This window comes from Zophobas morio, unplaced genomic scaffold, assembly GCF_036711695.1.
Source record: "Zophobas morio isolate AGI-343-1 ecotype UQ-CSIRO unplaced genomic scaffold, CSIRO_AGI_Zmor_V1 ptg000018l, whole genome shotgun sequence".
Lineage (NCBI taxonomy): Eukaryota > Metazoa > Arthropoda > Insecta > Coleoptera > Tenebrionidae > Zophobas > Zophobas morio.
In genome coordinates, this window is record NW_026972123.1 from 5,133,927 (window position 1) to 5,156,076 (window position 22,150).

General features: G+C 29.4%; 1 protein-coding gene across 2 annotated transcripts in view; it reads right to left on the reverse strand.

The window, feature by feature from the left end:
• Positions 1-22,147, reverse strand: part of LOC135130879 (thiamine transporter 1-like) — a 47,420-nt gene extending 25,273 nt beyond the window's left edge. The window contains exon 1 of one of the 2 annotated variants that reach the window (XM_064058328.1): positions 21,603-22,147. The gene's annotated coding sequence lies outside the window, so the exon portion shown is untranslated. Of the gene's footprint in view, positions 1-6,698; positions 6,826-21,602 lie in introns of those variants that run through there. The other variant, XM_064058329.1, reaches the window with a different exon arrangement.
• Positions 22,148-22,150: the final 3 nt, after the last annotated feature.

Genomic DNA, 22,150 nt, shown 5'->3' on the forward strand with positions numbered 1-22,150 from the left:
AAAATCGGAAGAAGAATTGAAGTAATAAAGGAAATGGAGAAACGAAAAATTGTGTTATAAAATCGAGAAAATGATAATTAAAAAATCCGAAAAAAGAAAAATAAAAATCAAGAACTTGAAAAATTGAGGAAACGAAAAATTGAAAAATCGCGAAAATTAAAAATTGAGAAACTGAAAAATTGAAGAATGAAAAATTGTAACATCGAAAAATGCAAAACTGAAAATTGCAAATCGAAAAATTGAAGACACAAAAAATTTAAAAATTTTGAAGTCGATAAATTGAAAAAATTGAAGTTGAAAACATGAAAAATTATGAAACTGAAAGATTGAAGTAATAAAGGAAACGGAAATTTTCCAATTTTTGGATTTCACAGTTTTTCAATTTTACGACTTTAGAATTTTTCCATTTTTCAATTACTGGATTTTATAACTTTTTCATTTATTTAATTTTTCGATTTTTAGTTTTTCAGTTTTTCGTGTTTCATGTTTTTTCATTTTTTAATTTTTAAAACAATCTTTTAAATACATTTTTCGATAATTCAGTTTTGGGATTTTTCAATTTTTCGCCTCAATTTTTCGATTTTTCAAATTGTGGTCTTTCTAAATTTTAGAGTTTTCTAGTTCTCAATTTAATTAATCGATTTTTCAGTTTTTCGGTTTTCGACATTTAAATTTTCCCATATTTCGATTTTTCGACTTCTCGATTTCTCGATTTTTCAGTTTTTAATTTTTTTAATTTTTCGATTTTTCAAGTTTGGAATTTTTCAACTTTTTGATTTTTCGACTTCCGATATTTTTAGATACATATTTCGATTTTTTTCCATTTCACGATTTTTCGACATCTTAATTTCTTGATTACTCAGTTTATTAATTTTTCGACTTTATTTTTCAATTTTTCGATATTTCAGCTTTGGGATTTTTCAGTTTTTCGGTTCTTCAGTTTTTCTTTGATTTTTCAGTTTTTTGATTCATAGATTTATCTATTCTTGGATATTTCAGTTTTTCGGATTTTTCAAATTTTCGCTTCATCAATTTCTCGATTTTCTCATTTTTCAGTTATTGTATTTTAAAACTTTTTCATTTGTTCGATTTTTCAATTTTTCGATTTTTAGTTTTTCAGTTTTTCATGCTTTCGATGTTACAATTTTGTATGTATAAATAGAACCATCTTTATACACAAAATCACACATTTTGTTTTTATTTTTTTAAATGTAGATACTAAAGATAACGTAGCTCAAACCACAACACTACAAATAATCAACACCTGAGATAAGATTAATACAAGATTTAAACTACAACGTCCAGTTCCAAGGCCCAGTGTCTAACAAAATCCCCGTTCTACGACCAATTCCTATTTTCAATCTCAACCTACCGAGTCTAGTTCACACGAAAATGCTAGGCCACTACCCCCGATTCACGCACTTCACCGTCTATAGTAAGTACCACTTTTACTTTAGCCTGCTTTTCTTTCACCATATCCGCCTTATTGACAATTCGTTCGGCTCTTAACCCATTCAAAGGCATTTTTTGTAGTACGCTACGTATGGATCGCAGAACTCGATTCAGTCTTCTTCTGTGGAAGTTTTATTTTTGCTTATCTAGCTGACTCCGAAGTGCACATTTGTTGTTTTCTTTCTCGGGATTACAAATGTCTACGTGACATTCTTACGATGTAATGTATTCCCGTCGATAATGTGCTGTAAATAAATTTTTTGATCACCTTGGCGCATTCAACAGCATCCGGGACGTCGAACATCACGCACGGTAGCCTAGCCCGGAAACGTCAAATTGCTAGGTGGTTACGACGTCGTTCTTTATAAATAAAGCTGGGCTGTCGAAATTTATTCGACGTCGTATTTTTAAATTTTTCGTTTCTTCAATTTTTGCATTGTATTTTTTTTTAATTTACGTTTATTTTTAAAATGCAATAAGAATTTAATTATCACTCTTCCAATTTTACTATTTAAAATTTTTTGCATTTTCATTTACTTAATTTTAACAATTTTTTGTTTATTCGATTTTTAATTTTTCAATTTTTAATTTTTCAGTTTTTCGATATTTAAGTTTTCAATTTTTCGATCTTCCAGAGTCACAGTTTTTCGATTCATTCACACTTTTTTTTATTTTTAAGTTCCTGGATTTTCAATTTTTCGTTTCGTCACAGTTTTTTGATTTTCAATTTTACGATTTAATAGTTTTCGTGTTTCTAAATTTTTTTGGATATTTAGTTTTTCGATTTTTAATTGTTTGGTTTTTCAACTTTTCGAGTTAAAAAAATGGCAAAATTGCGAAATTGTAAAAGCGAAAAATCAAAAATGAAATATGAAAAAATATAAAATGGAAACTTTGAAAAATCTAAAAATTGGAAATCAAGGGCTTGACGAATTGAACAAAGAAAAAGTGCAAACGCAATATTGTAAGATCGAAATATGTAGTGAAAATTAAAGAAATCCGAAAATCGAAAAAAAAATTATAAAATCGAAAGAGACATTGAAGTAATAAAGGAAATGAAAATTTCAATTTTTGGATGTTCCAATTTTTCGATTTGATTTGTTTTTTCTTTCCAATTTTTAATTCATTGATTTTTTCGATTTTGAAAATTCTCGATTTTTAGTTTTTCAAAGTTTAAATTTTTGTTTCTTCAGTTCTTCGATTTGCAGTTCGCTCTATCAGTTTTTCGATTTTTCGGCTTTCTGCGATTTTTTAGGTTTTTGGTTTTTAATTTTTCCGTTTTCCAAAGTTTCGATTCTTCACTTTTCGAATCAAAAAAATGGACACATTGTAAAATTTTCCGATTTTTGGATTTTCAGTTTCCAATTATTCGCTTTTTCAATTTTATATTTTTCAGTTTCTCCATTTTTCAATTTTTCGTTTATACAATTTTTGATTTAAAATTTTTCTAGTTTAGATTTATTTTTAAATAAGCAATAAAAATTTAATTTGAATTTTTTTCCATTTTAAACTATTTGATTTTTTTCTTTGTGTTTTCAGTTTGTCCATTTTTAAATTTTTCTGAAGTTTAAGTTTTCAGTTCTTAATTTTTTGTTTTTTCAAACTATTCGAATTAAAAATATGGCAAAATTGCAAAATTGTGAGATTGAAAAATCAAAAATAAAATTACCAAAAATTATAAAATGAAAAATGAATAAATACAAAGGGGAACTAGTGGAAATTAAAGAAACCGGAAAATCGGATAATTGAAAAATCCAAAAATTACAAAATTGAAAATCTGAAAATTGACTACGCGAAAAATTAAAAAATCGGAAGAATAATTGAAGTAATAAAGGAAATGGAGAAACGAAAAATTGTGATATAAAATCGAGAAAATGATAATTAAAAAATCGGAAAAAAGAAAAATAAAAACCAAGAACTTGAAAAATTGAGGAAACGAAAAATTAAAAAATCGCGAAAATTAAAAACTGAGAAACTGAAAAATTGAAGAATGAAAAATTGTAACATCGAAAAATGCAAAATTGAAAATTGCAAATCGAAAAATTGAAGACACGATAAATTGAAAAAATTAAAGTTGAAAAAATGATAAATTATGAAACTGAAACATTGAAGTAATAAAGGAAACGGAAATTTTCCAATTTTTGGATTTTCCAATTTTTCGATTTGATTTGTTTTTTCTTCTTTCCAATTTTTCAATTCATTGATTTTTTTCGATTTTGAAAATTCTCGATTTTTAGTTTTTCAAAGTTTCAATTTTTTGTTTCTTCAGTTCTTCGATTTGCAATTTCTCGCTCTTTCAGTTTTTCGATTTTTCGGTTTTCTACGATTTTTTAGGTTTCTGGTTTTTAATTTTTCCGTTTTCCAAAGTTTCGATTCTTCACTTTTCGAATCAAAAAAATGGACAAATCGTAAAATTTTGCGATTTTTGGATTTTCAGTTTCCAATTTTTGGTTTTTTCAATTTTATATTTTTCAGTTTCTCGATTTTTCAATTTTTCGTTTCTACAATTTTTGAATTGCAATTTTTCTAGTTTAGATTTATTTTTAAATATACAATAAAAATTGAGTTTAAAAGTTTTTCCATTTTTAAATTTTTCTGAAGTTTAATTTTTCAATTCTTAATTTTTTGGTTTTTCAATTATTTGAATTAAAAATATGGCAAAATTGCAAAATTGTGAGATTGAAAGATCAAAAATAAAATTACGAAAAAGTATAAAATGAAAAATGAAAATTAAAGCAACCGGAAAATCGGATAATTGAGAAATCCAAAAATTACGAAACTGAAAATTTGAAAATTGACTACGCGAAAAATTATAAAATCGGAAGAATAATTGAAGTAATAACGGAGATGGAGAAAAGAAAAATTGTGATATAAAATCGAGAAAATGATAATTAAAAAATTGAAAAAAAGAAAAATAAAAACCAAGAACTTGAAAAATTGAGGACACGAAAAATTGAAAAATCGCGAAAATTGAAAATTGAGAAACTGAAAAATTGAAGAATGAAAAATTATAACATCGAAAAATGCAAAACTGAAAATTGCAAATCGAAAAATTGAAGACACGAAAAATTGAAAAATTTTGAAGTCGATAAATTGAAAAAATGAAAGTTGAAAAAATGGAAAATTATGAAACTGAAACATTGAAGTAATAAAAGAAACGGAAATTTCAATTATTGGATTTTCCAATTTTTTGATTTGATTTGTTTTTTCTTCTTTCCAATTTTTCGATTCATTGATTTTTTCGATTTTGAAAATTCTCGATTTTTAGTTTTTCAAAGTTTCAATGTTTTGTTTCTTCAGTTCGTCGATTTGCAATTTCTCGCTCTTTCAGTTTCTCGATTTTTCAATTTTTCGTTTCTACAATTTTTGATTTATTTTTAAATATACAATAAAAAGTTAATTTAAATTTTTTTCCATTTTTCAACTATTTGATTTTTTCTTTGTGTTTTCAGTTTGTCTATTTTAAAATTGTTCGGAATTTTAATGTTTCAATTTTTAATTCTTTGGTTCTTCAACTATTCGAATTAAAAATATGGCAAAATTGCAAAAATATAGAAAATCGAAAAACAAAAAATTGTGACTTGAAAAAATTGGTCGAAGGTAAATAAATCCAGATTTTTCGAAAAATTATAACCTTTGATTTTGCGAATTTTATTTTTTTATAAAAACGCTTATAAATTAAAATAAAGATATGTATGTGATATTAAAGTAAATGTAAAGAAGCATGCTACGCGTCTGTTTCAAGTGAGTTTTTCCGTTACAAAACTTTGTGTCATCAACATTTCTGCAAGAACACGTATATCAATTTGGGTAGAGGAGTGCAATACTAAATTATAGTATTGTATTCTTGAATTTTCGAGAAAATGGAATGAGTCGTTTTTGAATTTAATCCATTTTTTAGATTTTTTTTATTACCATAACCTTAAAACGTTTTCAAGATTTGAGAGCATTTGGTTTTACACTTTCAATTTCATTGCTTTAGTAAGTTACTCAAAATAATGGTAAAACACTTACGTATTAATAGAAAAAACAGATTCTATTAAACTTTAGCGCCATATTCCGTTAGGATCGCAATTCCACCAATCAAAGCGTCCCTAATGTCAAGCACCAAGTGTTTCACTACCGGCACCTAAACTAATACTGTGGATACGAATTCCGCACGTGTTTGCATAACGCGCCTTATCTGTAACATTATCCAAATTACGCATCTTTGAACATCGTCATCAAAACAAACTCCGTAAAGTGTCGCTATTGAGCAAATTTTCCCCGCTTTGCTTACAAATTATTCATTAACCTTCCCGCGGCTTGAATTTGGCGCGCTCGCCCGCCGCGCCGCCATTGGCTACAGCTGTTTCAAGGTAACGTCTTCAACTTTCTCGCCCCGAAGCGCCATCTCGTTCCGCTTTCGCGAACGATTTAGCTCCGTTATTTTTGGGGCTGTTTTTTGGAAAACCGTTGAAGTTTGAGTACGCGGGGCCGCGTGGGGGCTGTCCGCGGTGAATGGGGCGCGCCGTAGCGACGCTCTGAGTGAGAAAGGCGCGCATCGTGTGTCAGGAAAATTAACGAGTTCAGTGGTAATCCGGCCATGTTTATTGCAGACAGAAACTCGAAAGTAGGCTTCGCGTTTGTACATTGTTTTGAGTGAAAAATCGCGTTTGGGGCCATTTCATGTGATTTATGTGGTTGTCTTCGTGACGATGGAATCCGCAGATAGAGGTATGTTATTCAGTTTTGGCCCGTTCTGGCGGGATTTAGAGGGATTCCAGACACAAAGGGCAATGGCAAAGTCAGGGTCGACTGATTTGGTTCAGTGACCGCATTTCGCTCCGAACGGGAAATTCGCGCTTGGAAGGCAGAGGTTTGCCTGGGACGGTGGTGGTTTTTTGTTGATGACGTAAAATGGGGGCTGGGGTGAGAAAAGGACGGCTAGAGTCACTGCTGGCGGAAAATCGAAGGTGGCCATGCACGTTTTTCGGGATGAGTGGGGCGAAATTTTGAATTGCTGCATGTGCGGAAAGTGACATACGGACTATAAATAAACGCATTTTTGCGATAATTACCAAAATAACCGAAAATATCGGGCCTTGAGAAGGTCTCTGTACGCGCAACAAGTGCGGCGAACTGGGGACAGATGGCGCGGCAGTCCACAACGAGAAGCGCGGTTGGCTGGTCATGTGCGGGGGGAGGGGGTAAATGCGTTTTTCCTACTTTCAGGAAAAACACGGAAAAGACGTAAAGAAACTGACCTTGTTCGATGTATCAGATACACCCCAGGTTCATTGTCATTATTAATTTCAACCATTCACTGCAGCTGAAAGAAATTTCAGTGTCACTTTTTGTGTTGAAATTTTGGTAGAAGGTAGTGTAATTCTCACGTGTGATAATTACCGACTAACACTCTAATAACTCAACTCATAAATAATTTAACATTTAGTCATCATCACTATCGGTTTGTTGTGGAGAGTGTGAAATGTATCGATTTACAAAGCGAAGTTACTTCAAATTATATTGAAACATTATTATTGTTGTTGTTATTATTATTATTAAAATAGTTTGATTGGTTTCCGTTCGATTGAACTTCCATCACGTGACCCAGACTGAGTTTATTGAAATTTGGAGATTGCTGAAAAAAATATCGCGTTGAGTGACATTCAGTATCATTGACCGATTTCGTATCTATGACGTCAGATGTTAATTAAATTATGATAAACATAAAAATAATAACAAAGATTTCAGCATTATCGGTGTCTGGTAAAATTTTTTTTATGAATTAAAAAAATATAAAAAAGTATTAGCAAAACTCATTGGACGGACGATTGAGGACTTTTACGGTTTCTGAATTTTTACCCTACGTCGAAATTTTTGAGAAAAAATTCAATTGTATAGCAACGTGCAGTTTAACTTTGACAATCTTGCGAAGGTTTTAACGTTATTGGAAGCATGGTAATTCATTAAACAAAATTTGTCCGTTTCTGGATTTTTTTATTTCTAAATATCTCAATTTTCCAATGGTTCGTTTTACGATTTTTCAATTTTTGGGGTTTCTAATCTTAACTTATTTTTGGCATTTCTAATCTTCTTGACTTTTAGATTTTTCGATTCTTTGATTTTCTCATTTCTCAGTTTATCAATTTTCGGTTGTTCAGTTTTTCGACTTCTCGATTTTTCAAGTTTCAATATTTCAGTTTTGGGATTTTTTAATTTTGCGCTTCAATTTCTCGATTTGACAATTTTTCATATTCGGATTTTACAATTTATTAAATTCTCGGTTTTTGGATTTTTCGTCTAGTCGATTTTTTAATTTTTTAATATTTCAGTTTTGGAATTTTTCAATATTTCCATGTTTCAGTTTTTTAGGGATTTTTCAGGCTTTCGGTTCTTCGATTTTGCTTTAATTTTTTCGATGTATTGATATATTAATTTTTCGATATTTTTGGGATTTTTCAATTTTTGGCTTCATCAATTTATCGATTTCTCAGGTTTTTTATTTTTAGATTTCTTAATTTTCCGATATCTCAATTTTGCGATTTTAAAATTTTTCGTTTCAATTTTTCACTTTTTGGCGTTTCTAAATTTTCGATTTTTCAGGTTTTTGAATTTTCAGTTGTTTAAATATTCGATTCCTTAGTTTTTCAATTTTTGGCGTTTTTAAATTTTCGATTTTTCAACTTATCAATTTCTCGGTTTTTCGACTTTTAGATTTTTCGATTTTTTGATTTTCTGATTCCTCAATTTTTCGACTTCTCGAGTTTTGGATATTTTGATTTTTTGATTTTTCCATTTCTCGATTTTTGCTTCTCTTTTCTTTTTTCGATTTTTCATATTTTGATTTTTCAATTTATTAAATTCTCGGTTTTTGGATTTTTTGACTTGTCGATTTTTCAACTTTTCGATTTTACTTAGTTTTTCGATTTTTTAATTTTTTAATATTTCAGTTTTGGATGTTTTCAATATCTCCATGTTACAGTTTTTCACCGATTTTTCAGGTTTTCGATTCTTCCATTTTTTTTAAATTTTTTCGACGTATTGATTTATTAATTTTTCGATATTTCAATTTTGGGATTTTAAAATTTTTCGCTTCATCAATTTATCGATTTTTCAAATTTGGATTACTCGATTTTTTTATTTTTCGATTTCTCAATTTTCCGATATTTCAGTTTATTCATTCAATTTTTTAGATGTTAAATTTTTCGATTTTTCAATTTTTGGCGTTTCTAAATTTTCGATTTTTTGATCTCTCGATTTTTCGACTTCCGGTTTCTGGATTATTTTCGGTTTAGTTTCAGTTCTTAAACTTTTCGATTTTTTTAGGTTTTTGATTTTTGAATTGTTTAAATTTTCGGTTTCCCGATTTTTTAAATTGACGATTTTTCAATTTTTCGTTTTTATCAGTTTTCCGATATTGCTGTTTTTGTACTTCTTCAATTTTTCCAATTTTTGAAATTTTAGAATTTTAATTTTTCAGTTTTTTGCGTTTCAAAATTTTTGATTTTTCAATTTTTCAAGTTTTCGACTTTTAAATTTCTCGATTTTTCAGTTTCTTTTTTAAATTTCCGGTTTTTCAGTTTTTCGACTTTTCTATTTCTCGATTTTTCAATTTTTTTAATTCAGTTTTTTCAATTTTTCGGTCATTCAATTTTTAGATGTTTAAATTTTTGGTTTTCGAATTTTTAACTTGACGATTTTTCGAATTTTTGAATTCTCAATTTTTCGATATAACTAACAGTTTTAGATGTTACAGTTTTGGGATTTTTCAATATTTCGATTCTTCCATTTTTCGATTTTTTACTTTTCCGATTTTTCCAATTTAAAAATTTTAGATTTTTTTATTTTTTTTTATTTTTGGTTTTTTTGTTTTTCTATTTTTCAATTTTTTGATTTTAAATTTTTTCGATGCTTCAATTTTTAAGCTTTTAGCGTTTCTAAATTTTCGATTTTTCAAGTTTTCGAGTTTTCGACTTTTCAATTTTTCGATTTTTTGACTTTTCATTTTCTTAATTTTTCAGTTTCTTTTTTAAATTGCTGGTTTTTCAGTTTCTCTACTTTTCTATATCTCGATTTTTCATTTTTTTGATATTTCAGTTTTTTCAATTTTTGGTGTTTCTAAATTTTCGATTTTTCGATTTCTGGATTAATCGACTATTATTCAACTAATTGATTTCTCGATTGGAGTTCCGGTTTCTGTATTATTTTCGTTTAGTTTCAGTTCTTTAATATTTCGATTTTTCAGGATTTTGATGTTTGAATTGTTTAGATTTTCAATTTTTCGATTTAACTGTTACAGTTTTGGGATTTTTCAATACTTTGACTCTTCCATTTTTTGATTTTTTACTTTTCCGATTTTTCAAATTTAAAAATTTTAGATTTTTATTTTTCTTTTTTTTGATTTTTTTTTATTTTTCTGTTTTTCAATTTTTTGATTTTAAATTTTTTTGATGCTTCAAATTTTTGTTTTTGGCATTTCTAAATTTTCGATTTTTCAACTTTTCGAGTTTTCGAGTTTGAAAATTTTCGATCTTTTGATTTTTCCAATTTTTTGATTTTTTGACTTCTCACTTTCTTGATTTTTCAGTTTTTCGACTTTTCTGTCTCGATTTTTCAATTTTTTGAAATTCCAGTTCTTTCAATTTTTGGTTTCTAAATTTTCGATTTTTCTATTTCTGGATTAATCGATTATTATTATTCAATTTATTGATTTCTCCATTTTCGACTTCCGGTTTCTGGATTATTTTCGTTTAGTTTCGGTTCTTCAATTTTTCAATTCTTAAATTTTTCGATTTTTCAAGTTTTTGCTTTTTGAATTGTTTGAATTTTCGGTTTTTCGAATTTTTAACTTGACGATTTTTCGACTTTTTGATTTATCTTCCTTTTTTTCGATTTATCGCTTTTCGCTCTTACAGTTTTGGAATTTTTGAATATTTCAATTCTTCCATTTTTGGTTTTTCGATTTTTAACTTTTTCAATTTTTCCAATTTTTAAAATGTTAGATTTTTTAATCTTTCTTTTCTTTTGAATTTCTGGATATTTTTTATTTTTCAATTTTTCGATTTTAAATTTTTTCGATGCTTCAATTTTTCAGTTGTTGGCGTTTCTAAATTTTCGATTTTTCAACATTTCCGAGTTTTCGACTTTTAAATTTTTCGATTTTTTGATTTTCCCATTTTTCGATTTTTTTACTTCTTGATTTTTCAGTTTCCTTTTTAAATTCCCGGTTTTTCAGTTTTGCGACTTTTCTATATCTCCATTTTTCAATCTTTTGATATTTCAGTTTTTTCAATTTTTGGTGTTTCTAAATTTTCGATTTTTCAACTATTTTCGACTTTAAATTTTTCGATTTTTTCATGTTCGCATTTTTCAATTTTTTGACTTCTCAATTTCTCGATTTTTCAGGTTTTTGATTTTTTAGTTTTTTTTTTAAATGTCCGGCTTTTTAGTTTTTCCAGTTTTCTATTTCTCGATTTTTAAATTGTTTGATATTTCAGTTTTTTCCATTTTTCGGTTATTCAATTTTTAGATGTTAAATTTTTCGATTTTTCAATTTTTGGTGTTTCTAAATTTCCGATTTTTCGATTTCTGGATTAATCGATTATTATTATCCAATTTATTGAATTCTCGATTTTTCGACTTACGATTTCTAGATTATTTTCAGTTTAGTTTCAGTTCTTTAGTTCTTCAGTTCTTAAATTTTTTAGGATTTTTCAATTTTTCTCTTGGTCAATTTCTCAATTTTCCGATATTTCAATTTGACGATATTTTATTTTTTCGATTTGTCAATTTTTGATGTTTTTCTAAATTTTCGATTTTTCAACATCTTGATTTCTGGATTTTCCGATTTTAGATTTTTCTATATTTTAATTTTGCCATTTCTCGATTTTTCGACTTTTTGATTTCTCAATTCTTTAGTTTTTCGAATCTTCAAATTTTAGATTTTTCTTGTTTTTGATTTTCCAGTTTTGTAAATTTTCAATTTTTCGGTTTTTCAGTTTTGGGATTTTTCCATATAAGTTTCGATTCTTCAGTTTTTCGGTTTTTCGTTTCATTTTTTACTTTTTCAATTTTCGAGTTTTGTTTTTACAATTTTTCGGTTTTTTACATTCTAGATTTTTGGAACTCACGAATTTTCGATTCTTTGTTTGGTCTATTTTTCTAATTTTTAAATTTTAGATTTTTTAATGATTTTGATATTTTAGATTTTTCGATTTTTAAAATTTCTTATTTTTTTATTTTTCAGTTTTTCGGTTTAAAATTGTTCGATTTTTTGTTATTTACAAGATATACAAGAGGCTGAGATTTCTGACTTTAAATTTTAGTGTTGGACTATCAACAAAATAAAATTTTGCAAATGTCTTTTCAAAAGTTTTTTATGGTAGTGGAGGCACATTTTGGAAACTTTCCTTCCCGAGCGTAAACCAAGGAAGTATAGTAATCGAGTCCGTCGGGCGACGTGCTACTTTCATGTTTTCTCGACGTTTCATGACCACGAGAGTAAGAAAAAAGTGATCTATCTGTCTCACTGTTTGTGTTGATTTTTTATTAGACAGATAATCTTTAAAACTACCGGACTGATTGTTGTCAAATTTTGTATGTATATTGTAACAACTTTTGGCAATTAACTTTGAAACTGCAAAAACAATATTTATAAATCATTAAACAAAATTTATTCGTTTATGCGCTTCTAAAAAATAAATGACGTAGAAGTACTTATACAGGGTGACTCAATAATGAATGAGTCAATTTATTTAAATTAGGAACGATTTAACCGGAAAACTGGTTATTCAAGACATAATAAATTTGAAAAATCGAAAAATCTAAAACCGAAAGAAAATTTGGAAATACAATATGTTGTCATTACTCATTACTTCATTAGTATTGGCGAAATTTACGTTGTTAAGACTCGAGCTTATAGTCAACCCACAAAGTTGTATGTTCTAAGAAACGACATACGTAACTTGGTGACATAGTGGGCAGCGAAAACTAGATCACAATATACCCATTCTTTTTAAGTTTTGAAAAAACTGGTTCTAAAAGGTCTTTGAGCGTTTTTATCGAGCAACACGGCAGATACGTCACCAAGCACCAAGAGTTCCTAATTTTATTAAAGCCACTTTCCGCAAGAATTAGCCACCGTGGACGTGTCACAGAATCTAATCAAGAAGTTCGTCGGGAAGCTCCCCCAGGGACGATCCCATTCCCCCGAATTCCCGCCGCCCCGAACGCCCCATTTTTCCCCGCCGTCACCGGGAATTGCCGCATCTCAGACGACTCCTGACCTGACCCGGTTGCAGTATTGAGCCGTCAGCCTTGACCCAATATCTCCAGCCCGAAGGTCACGTCACCCTTTCAATGCCCATCGGCCTAATCGAGCACACGAGAACCGACACAATAAATCGTGATTTATAAAACGAGCGTTCGCTCTAATGAGATTCAGCACGGCTTCGGGACTTCTTTACAATTCAGATGAGATCGGAAAAAAATGGAGATAAGAATAATAAATTCGCTGGCTGGGAGATGATTGCGCAAAAATATATAATAAACAAATGAATAAACATGGCGGACGGTATTGTAGCGCGGAAAAGGGAACGACGATTTTTTTCGGTTTTTTAGTGGCTCGAGAGAATTTTCGGAATGTTGGTACGCCGGTGGTTTTTTTACGGTTTCGTCCTTGTGGTTTGAGCAAGGTGAAGTTGAGGGGACTCGCTAGAGGAGGTATAACGATTTTTTCCGTTATACCTACATCAAACTGCAACTTTTTTCAGTGTTTGGGGATTATGGAAACCCGCACTGAGCAGGCGGAGCACTCTAAAACCCGCGCCTCCAAATATTTGAATAATCGAATTTTAAAAATAAATCTCGATTATGTGCTTGGTTTGACTCGGTGAAATACTTCACGGTGTGGCTTAAATCGGACGGACGTCAATTGGCATTTGCTTAATTGACTTAAGTATTATTTCTGCGTCGATTCGGTTTAGAAAGGGTTTTAGGTGTGTTGACGTAATGCCGCTGCCGTGCCGGGCAATTAGCCATTTAATGGTAAATTAAGTAATAACTGTCCATTGAGTGATAAGATCTAAGGCGGAGTGGCAAGGACCAAGTTTTAACCTTTGCTTCGTGGTATTTTCGAAATTAAATCTGGCTTCGTTGGAGCGATCAACTATCCATTGAGATTAATTGGTGTTAATGCTGAGAATTTTTATTGTGGCCGTAATTTAATAAACAAATCGGGTGTTTGTTTTCGTTGGTATTTCTGCCCGGCGAACTTGCTCCGTTTTCTGCGAGCATTGTTCTCGGTTTCGTTCGTGTTGACCGAGACGACGTCCTCTGTGTGTTTTCCAAATATTTTTTATCTTGAGATGCTTTAAGTGGTCAGGGAAATCTCCATCCAAGGTTGGCACGAACAACAGGTGTAAATAATTGAAATAGCTTGCATATATTTTTAAATTATTTGTTGCTATGAAAGCTGGGTTGTTGCACGTGTACTCGAAAATAGTTACGAAATAAATATAAAACGAGTTCTATTCTCAGTCACATCACGGTATAATGGGCGTCGTGAGGCATACTCTGGGAACGTTTTAACGACGGGTAATGTTCTCGGCCACATAATTTTCTAACACGTGGGGTTTTGAATCTCGACAAAGATGTAGTCAAATTTTTAGTTATTCTTTTTAGTTAATCGTTGACTTGTTTTTTTTTGTTTAATTAATTAAATGAGTGAAAAGCTTTGATTCGTTAGTTTTCCAACATAAAACTGTCGCTTGTATTCAAGACATTAAAATTTTCTTTTATTTTGGCGGCAGAATTTTGGAAACTTCCAAAAAATAAAATACTTGACATTTTTGCAGTTCTCACATTTCGACCACTAGATTTTCTGCTGCCTTTAAAGCTATAAGACGTACAACTTTTTGTCTAGGATCATGTCAAGTTTTTTAAAAACTTTCTGGTTAATTTTTGACGTCGTGAGAGCTAAAGAAGTGTTTTAAACTTTTCAAAAAGTTGCTATTTTGGATATTAAAAATATACAAATTTTTGTAGAAACGATTTTTTTTATACTTTCGAAACAAAAATCAACTTGAAGTTCTGTGACGTATTGAATTGGAATTAAATAGGTCTACTGCCTGAAAGTCTTAATAAACGTTTTTCCAAATTCTTACATTTTGGGAAATAAAAATATTAGCTTTTCACCTCGATGATTTTCAGGATTTGTAAACCATCTAATTGGCTTTTCACATCGAGAGAGTCAAAGAAGAGTTTTAAAACTTTAGAACATACTACATAACTAACAGTTGCTATTTTCGAAATAAAAAATATTCAAATTTTTGTATAAAGGATTTTTTTTCAATTTAACGTTTACGAAAAAAAAAACCGTTTAAAGATTTCTTCTACAACGTATGAATTTGGAAGAGGAAATTGGAATCAAGTGTACTGCTTCAAAGCCTCCAATATATTTTGTTTAATTGTCTGATTTTTCAGTTTTAAACATTTTCAATTTTCGATTTTATAATTTTTCAATTTTAAATGATTAGATTTTTTAATTTTTCGATTTTTCATTTTTCAATTTTTAGATTTTTCGGTGTTCTAATTTTGCGATTTTACAATTTTCCAGTTCATAGATTTTCCAACGTTTCCATTTTTAAGTGATTCGATGTTTTAATTTCTCGATTTTTCAAATTTTTAGGGTTATCAGCTTTTCGATTTTTAATTCAATTTCTAGATTTTTAATGATTTAATTTTTCGATTCATTGGATGTTTGGATTTAACAGTCGTTAACTTGTTCAGTATTTCAATTTTTCGATTTTATTTTAATTTTTACTTCCCGAGCGTAAGCAAAGGAAGTATTGTAATCGAGTCCGTCGGCCGACTCTGTACTTTTACGTTTTCTCGATCTTTCATGACCCCTAGAAGACGAAGAAATAGGTCTCCCATTTCCGTCTGTCTGTCCGTCTGTCCGTCTGTCCGTCCGTCTGTCCGTCTGTCCGTCTGTCCGTCTGTTGTCACGGATTTTTATTAGACAGATAATCTCCGAAAGTACTCGACCGATTGTTGTGAAATTTTGTACTTATATTAAGAATATCATGTAGATGGTAAAACGCTAACCAAAATTTGTCGAATCATCCCCACCACTAAAGCGATGACGTCACTTCAAAATTGTACATAGTAAATGGGTTTTCAATTGTATAAAATAACATAGTCCTACACATGTAGTTTACAACTCTGAATCGACTTTTCACCCGAAACGTCCAGATTTTTGGAAAAAAAATCAAAATTATAAAACAACATTTTGAAATTTAATTTTTAATCTGCTAACCAGAATGCTTTGAAATGTTGCAGATGTTTTAAGGCTATAAAGAGCATCATAAATCTTTAGTCAAAAAATATTTGCTTATCCCCTCCAAAAACTTGATGACGTCAGCTCAAAAGTTTGTGGAATAAATCATATCTAAAATGTACAAAATATGATGAGTCTGTACTTGTGAACTATCACTCCATTAATATTTTTTGGATTTGCATATACAGGGTGACTCAAAAAAATTAATGAATGCGTAAATATATTTTATTGATTTAATCAGGAACTACAAAACCGAATGCTCTGAAATCTTGCAGATGTTTTAAGGTCATAAAGAGCATAATAAATGTTTAGTCAAAATATATTTGCTTATCCCCTCCAAAAACTTGATGACGTCAGCTCGAAAGTTTGCCGAATAAATCATATCTAAAATGTACAAAATATGATGAGCCTGTACTTGTCATTTATCACTCCATTCATATTTTTTGAATTTGCATATACAGAGTGACTCAAAAAAATTAATGAATGCGTAAATTTATTTTATTGATTTAATCAGGAACTACAAAACCGAATGCTTTGAAATCTTGCAGATGTTTTAAGGTTATAAAGAGCATAATAAATTTTTAGTCAAAATGTATTTGGTTATCTTCTACAAAAAACTGATGACGTCAGCTCAAAAGTTTTCCGAATAAATCGTATCTAAAATGTACAAAATATGATGAGTCTGTACTTGTGATTTATCATTCCATTCATATTTTTGGATTTGCATATGCAGGGTGACTCAAAAAAATTAATGAAGGCGTGAATTTATTTTATCGATTTAATCAGGAATTACAAAACCGAATGCTTTGAAATCTTGGGAATATTTTAAAGTTATTATAAGCATGGTAAACTTTTGTTCAAAATGTATTTGTTCATCCCTCCTAAAAAAATTGATGACGTCACCCTTAAATTTGCTGAATAAATCCTATCTAAAATGCAAAAAATATGATGAGTTTGTACTTGTGATTTATCATTCCATTCATATTTTTTAGATTTTCTTAAGAGGTGGTTCAAAAAAATTAATGAAGTCAATTTATTTTATTGATTAAATTAAAGGCAACACTTATTATTAGTATTACACCCCAACCAACCCAATTTGGTAGACACAAAATTTGTTAAAGGAAAAACTCGGTTGAAACATAAGGGTAGCACGCTTATTTACATCGACTTTAACATTACAGACCTGCATTTGTTTTATGCGTTCACTTGATTCCGCGAATGTGAAATAGACATGTTTATAATCAACCACTTGTGAATTTCACCGTCAAGAATTAAAATAAAACCCAATGTTTTATATAATACGCGGAAGTCGAAGCAATAAAACCGACGGTCGTTTTGTTTACAGTTTCTGTGTTTGGCTCTCACGTATGCTGTTACGCCTGTCATCTTAAATTAACAATGTTTATACATACACGATTTTCAGTTGCCTCTGATACGTAGGTATACGTGAGTAAATTGTTTCGTTATTTTATTGATTATTACAAATCAATATTCAAACGACCCAATTCATTTTCCCGAAAATTTGAGAATATAATAATTTTATTCTTAGTATTACACTACATCTATCCCAACTGATATACGTGTCCTTGCAAAAATGTTGATGACGTCATCGCAATTTTTTTTTTAAATTCCCACTACAAAAATGTAATGAGAAAAAAAACACAATAGGCATGCAGTCGTCAAGTTTCCGACAGCGAGGGAAGTACTGTCTAAACTCTTCAGACCAATTTTTCTATTTTATTTTAATTTTTCGATTTTCAATACTACAATTTTTTGTTTTTTCAGTTGTGAGATTTTTCAAAATTTTGATTTTACAATTGCAATTTTTTTCAGTTTTTGATGTTTCAATTTCTCAATTCTTCAATTTAAATTTCTCGATTTACAATTTTTCAATTTTCAATGATTAGATTTTTAAATTTTTCGATTTTTCATCTTTCAATTTTTAGATTTTTTAGTGTTCTAATTTTGCGATTTTACAATTTTGAAATTTTGAAGTTTTTCTGTTTTCGATTTTATAGATTTTCCAATTTTTCCATTTTCAAATGATTCGATGTTTTAATTTCTGGAATTTTCTGGATTTTTAATGATTTCATTTTTCGATTCATTCTTTGGATTTTTCGATTCTAAATTTTTTAATTGTTTGATTTTCCACACTACAATTTTTCGATATTACAATTTTTTGTTTTTTCGTTTCAATTGTGAGATTTTTCAAAATTTCGATTTTACAATTGCATTTTTTCAGTTTTTGATGTTTCAGTGTCTCAATTCTTCAATTTTAATTTCTCGAATTTTCAAAATTAGAATTTTTAGAGTTACCAATTTTTCGATTTTTAATTCATTTTCTGGATTTCTAATGTTTTAATTTTTCGATTCATTCTTTGGATTTTTCGATGCTAAATTTTTTAATTGTTTGATTTTCCATACTACAATTTTTCGATATTACAATTTTTTGTTTTTTCAATCTTTCAATTGTGAGATTTTTCAAAATTTCGATTTTACAATTGCATTTTTTCAGTTTTTGATGTTTCAGTGTCTCAATTCTTCAATTTTAATATCTCGATTTTCCAATTTTTCGATTTTTAGTTCTAAAGTCCCCGTTTTTTAATTTCTCGATTTTTCATCTTTCAATTTTTTGTTTTTTCAATCTTTCAGTTGTGAGATTTTTCAAAATTTCGATTTTACAATTGCATTTTTTCAGTTTTTGATGTTTCAGTTTCTTAATTCTTCAGTTTTAATTTCTCGATTTTCCTGTTTTTCAATTTTTAGTTCTTCAGTCCCTGTTTTTTAATTTTTCGATTTTTCAGTTTTTCAACTTTTGATTTCTCAACTTCATGATTTTATAGTCTTTCACATTTCAACTTTCAGATTCTTGATTTTTTTTTATTTTTCGATTTTTCAAAATCTAGATTTTGCAGTTTTTGAGTTTTCGATTTCTCAATCTAGCTTTTCACTTCGACATTTTTGCGCATCTAGATTAGCTACAAAGTTCGAAATTTTTTTAAAGTTGTATTTTCGAAATTAAAAAAATACATATTCAAATTTTTGCACAAAGGATTTTTACTGCTTCAAAGCCGGCATTTTTTGCAATTTTTCAGTTTTAAACATTTTCATTTTTGATTTTACAATATCTCCATTTTAAATATCTGATTAGATTTTTTAATTTTGCAATTTTACAATTTTTATATTTTTCAATTCTTCGATTTCTGAGTGTCTCGATTTTTACTTTTTCATTTACTCGATGTTAAATTTTGCAATTTGTTTATTTTCCAATTTATCCATTTTTAAAGGATGCGAAGTTTCAATTTCTCGATTTTTCAAATTTTCAAATTTTTAGAATGATAACTTTTCAATTTTTAATTTTTCAATTTCTCGAGTTCTAATGCTTAAACTCATTGCTACGATTTTTCAATTTTACAATCGTTAAATTGTTCAAATATTTCGATTTCATTTCAATTTTTCGATTTTCGATTTTAATTTTTTGATTTTCAATACTACACTTTCGATATTACAATTTTTTGTTTTTACAATTGCATTTTTGTAGTTTTTAATGTTTCAATTTTTCGGTTTTAGTTTTTCAGTTTATCAACGTTTTGATTTCACAATTCAATGATTTTACAGTTTTTTACATTTCAACTTTTAGATTCTACTTAGAATTTTGTATTTTTTGATTTTTCAAAATTTAGATTTTGCAGTTTTAAGTTTTCATTTCTCAATCTAGCTTTTCACGTCGATCATTTTTGTAAAATATCTAGGTTAGTTTTTCACACCATGAGAGCCAAAGAAAAGTTTTAAAAACTTTAGAACATAATACATAGTTCGAAGTTTTTTAAAAGTTGCGTTTGTGAAATTAAAAAATATTGACATTTTTGTATAAAGGATTTTTTTAATTTAACGTTCACGAAAAAAATACCGTTTGAAGGTTTCTTCTACAACGTTTTGAATTTGGAAGAGGAAATTGGAATTAAGTTTACTGCTTTTGGATTTTTCAGTTTTTCAATTTGAAACATTTTCATTTTTAATTTTACAATTTTTCCATTTTAAATTATTAGATTTTTTAAATTTTTATGATTTTTCGTTCTTCAGTTTTTAGATTTTTCAGTATTTTAATTTTGCGATTTTACATTTTTAAAATTTTTCAATTTTTCATTTCCTCGATGTTAAATTTTTCAATTCTTCTGTTTTCCAGTTTGTCGAGTTTCCAATTTATCCATATTTAAATAATTCGATGTTTTAATTTGTTGATTATAAAATTTTTTGGAATTATCAACTTTTGGATTTTTAGTTCAATTTGTCGATTTCTAATGATCGAAATTTTGGATTCATTGTTACCATTTTTCGATTTTACAATCGTTAAGTTGTATATTTGGATTTTTCGATTTTCGATTTTTTTTTTCGATTTTCAATACTACAATTTTTCGATATTACAATTTTTTTGTTTTTACAATGTTTCAGTTTTACTATTGTTCAATATTAATTTCTTGATTTTACAATTTTTCGATTTTTAGTTTTTGCAATTCCCCGTTTTTTAATTTTTCGATTTTTCAAAATTCAGAATTTGCAGTTTTTAAGTTTTCGATTTCTGAATCTAGCTTTTCAGGTCGACCATTTCTGCAAAAGATCTAGATTCGGTTTTCACATCGTGAGAGCCAAGGAAGAGTTATACGATTTCAGAACGTAAATTTTGTTATTTTCGATATTTAAAATTTAAAAATTTTTGTACAAACGATTTTATTTTTTTTTTTAATTTGATATTTTTTAAAAATAAACACCGTTTGAAGTTTTGTTCTATGACGTATTGAACTTGAAATGAAACAGGTTTACTATTTGAGTCTTTATTAATTTTTTCCAAATTTTTGAATTTTAGGAAATAAAAATGTTTACTTTTTAACATCGTGGGAGCCAAAGAAGAGTTTTAAGACTTTAGAACATATTAGTTCAAAATTTTTGAAAAGTTGCTATTTTCGAAATTAAAAAATTCAGTTTCTTGTACCAAGATGTTTTAAATTTAACGTTTACGAAAAAAAAACTATTCGAAGTTTTCTATTGCATTTGTAAGAGAACTTTACCGTTTTAAAACCTGCAATAATTTTTAAGTTGTTGAATGTTTGAAAATAAAAGTTTTTAGTTTTTATGCTCAACGTCCTTTATACAGGGTGATGAAAAAACGACGGACAAGCTCAATGGTACGTTGTTAAGAAGGCTCTAAAGAACCCGAAAAAATGATTAAAAAATACCTGCACCAAATTTTTTAAAATATTAAAACTTCAAAGTTGAAGAATTGACTTCGTAATTCTGATTTGTTTTAATAAATTCCATGTCGAATAGACAGTTAAATAATTATTTATTAATAATTTAATTTAGTCTCATTTTTTTTGACATATATCGGAATTTTAGACTGTAAATTAAATTCAAATTAAAACACGAAGTTAATACTTTAACTTTGAAGTTTAATAATTCCAAAATTTGGTTGTGGGAGCTCTTTAACCATTTTTTCGAGTTTTTCGGAGCATATCCTTGACTTTTTCATCACCCCGTATATTTCGAGACATTTTAAATTTCTTGGCTGTTAACACTAAAAATAATAAAATAAAAAGGGCCACATAAAACATGCCAAGAAAACAAAAAAGAAATATAATTGTGTCCGTTATAAAAAACTTTCGTTGACGTTGGTTTATTATTAAAAAATTTAGTGGGTTATGAGGTTAGTTACATACTGCCTTGTTGTGTTTTTTGCCTAGAAACGAAACAACACAGTGAAAATCATTGGTAAAAAAGTTGTTTCCTCTATTTGTACAACATACAGGAGCCCTAGTTTAAAATCGCTCACCGCGCCTCCCTCTCCTTTCCAAAACACCGAACGGCAATATCTCCCCCAGCTTTCGTTCCTCCTCCTTTATTTTTGTTTGGAATTCCACCACGCCGTGAGTAATAGACAAAACTGCACCAGTCTGGTTTCGGGCACGGTTGTCCTTGAAACTGTCACGAGATCCACCGTTTTTGCGAAGTCCAGCGGAAACCATCGGCCTTGAACTGCATCAACCAACACCAACCATGTACGCACAAAGAAAAACCGTCCCGACGCACCCGCAAAAAGCGCGAATTTCGTCTGGGCGCTCGTCCGCCGCTCCCGGCCGCCGTCATGCCTCGGCTCGCGTGACCGCCGCCCCTCGCCGGCCGCCAACTGTTGCTCGCAAAAAAGCGAACGCCGACACACACGCAGACGGAGCCCGCAACCTTGGCGAATCGATGTTCGCCGCCTCCGAAATTTGCGTCGTTAATATTTTCGTCAGCTTTAGCGCCAAATGAATCAGCGTGGAGTAATCGCGCGGCGGGCCGCCGCCCCCCGCCCGCCCCCTTCCTGCCGAAATCGCCGTC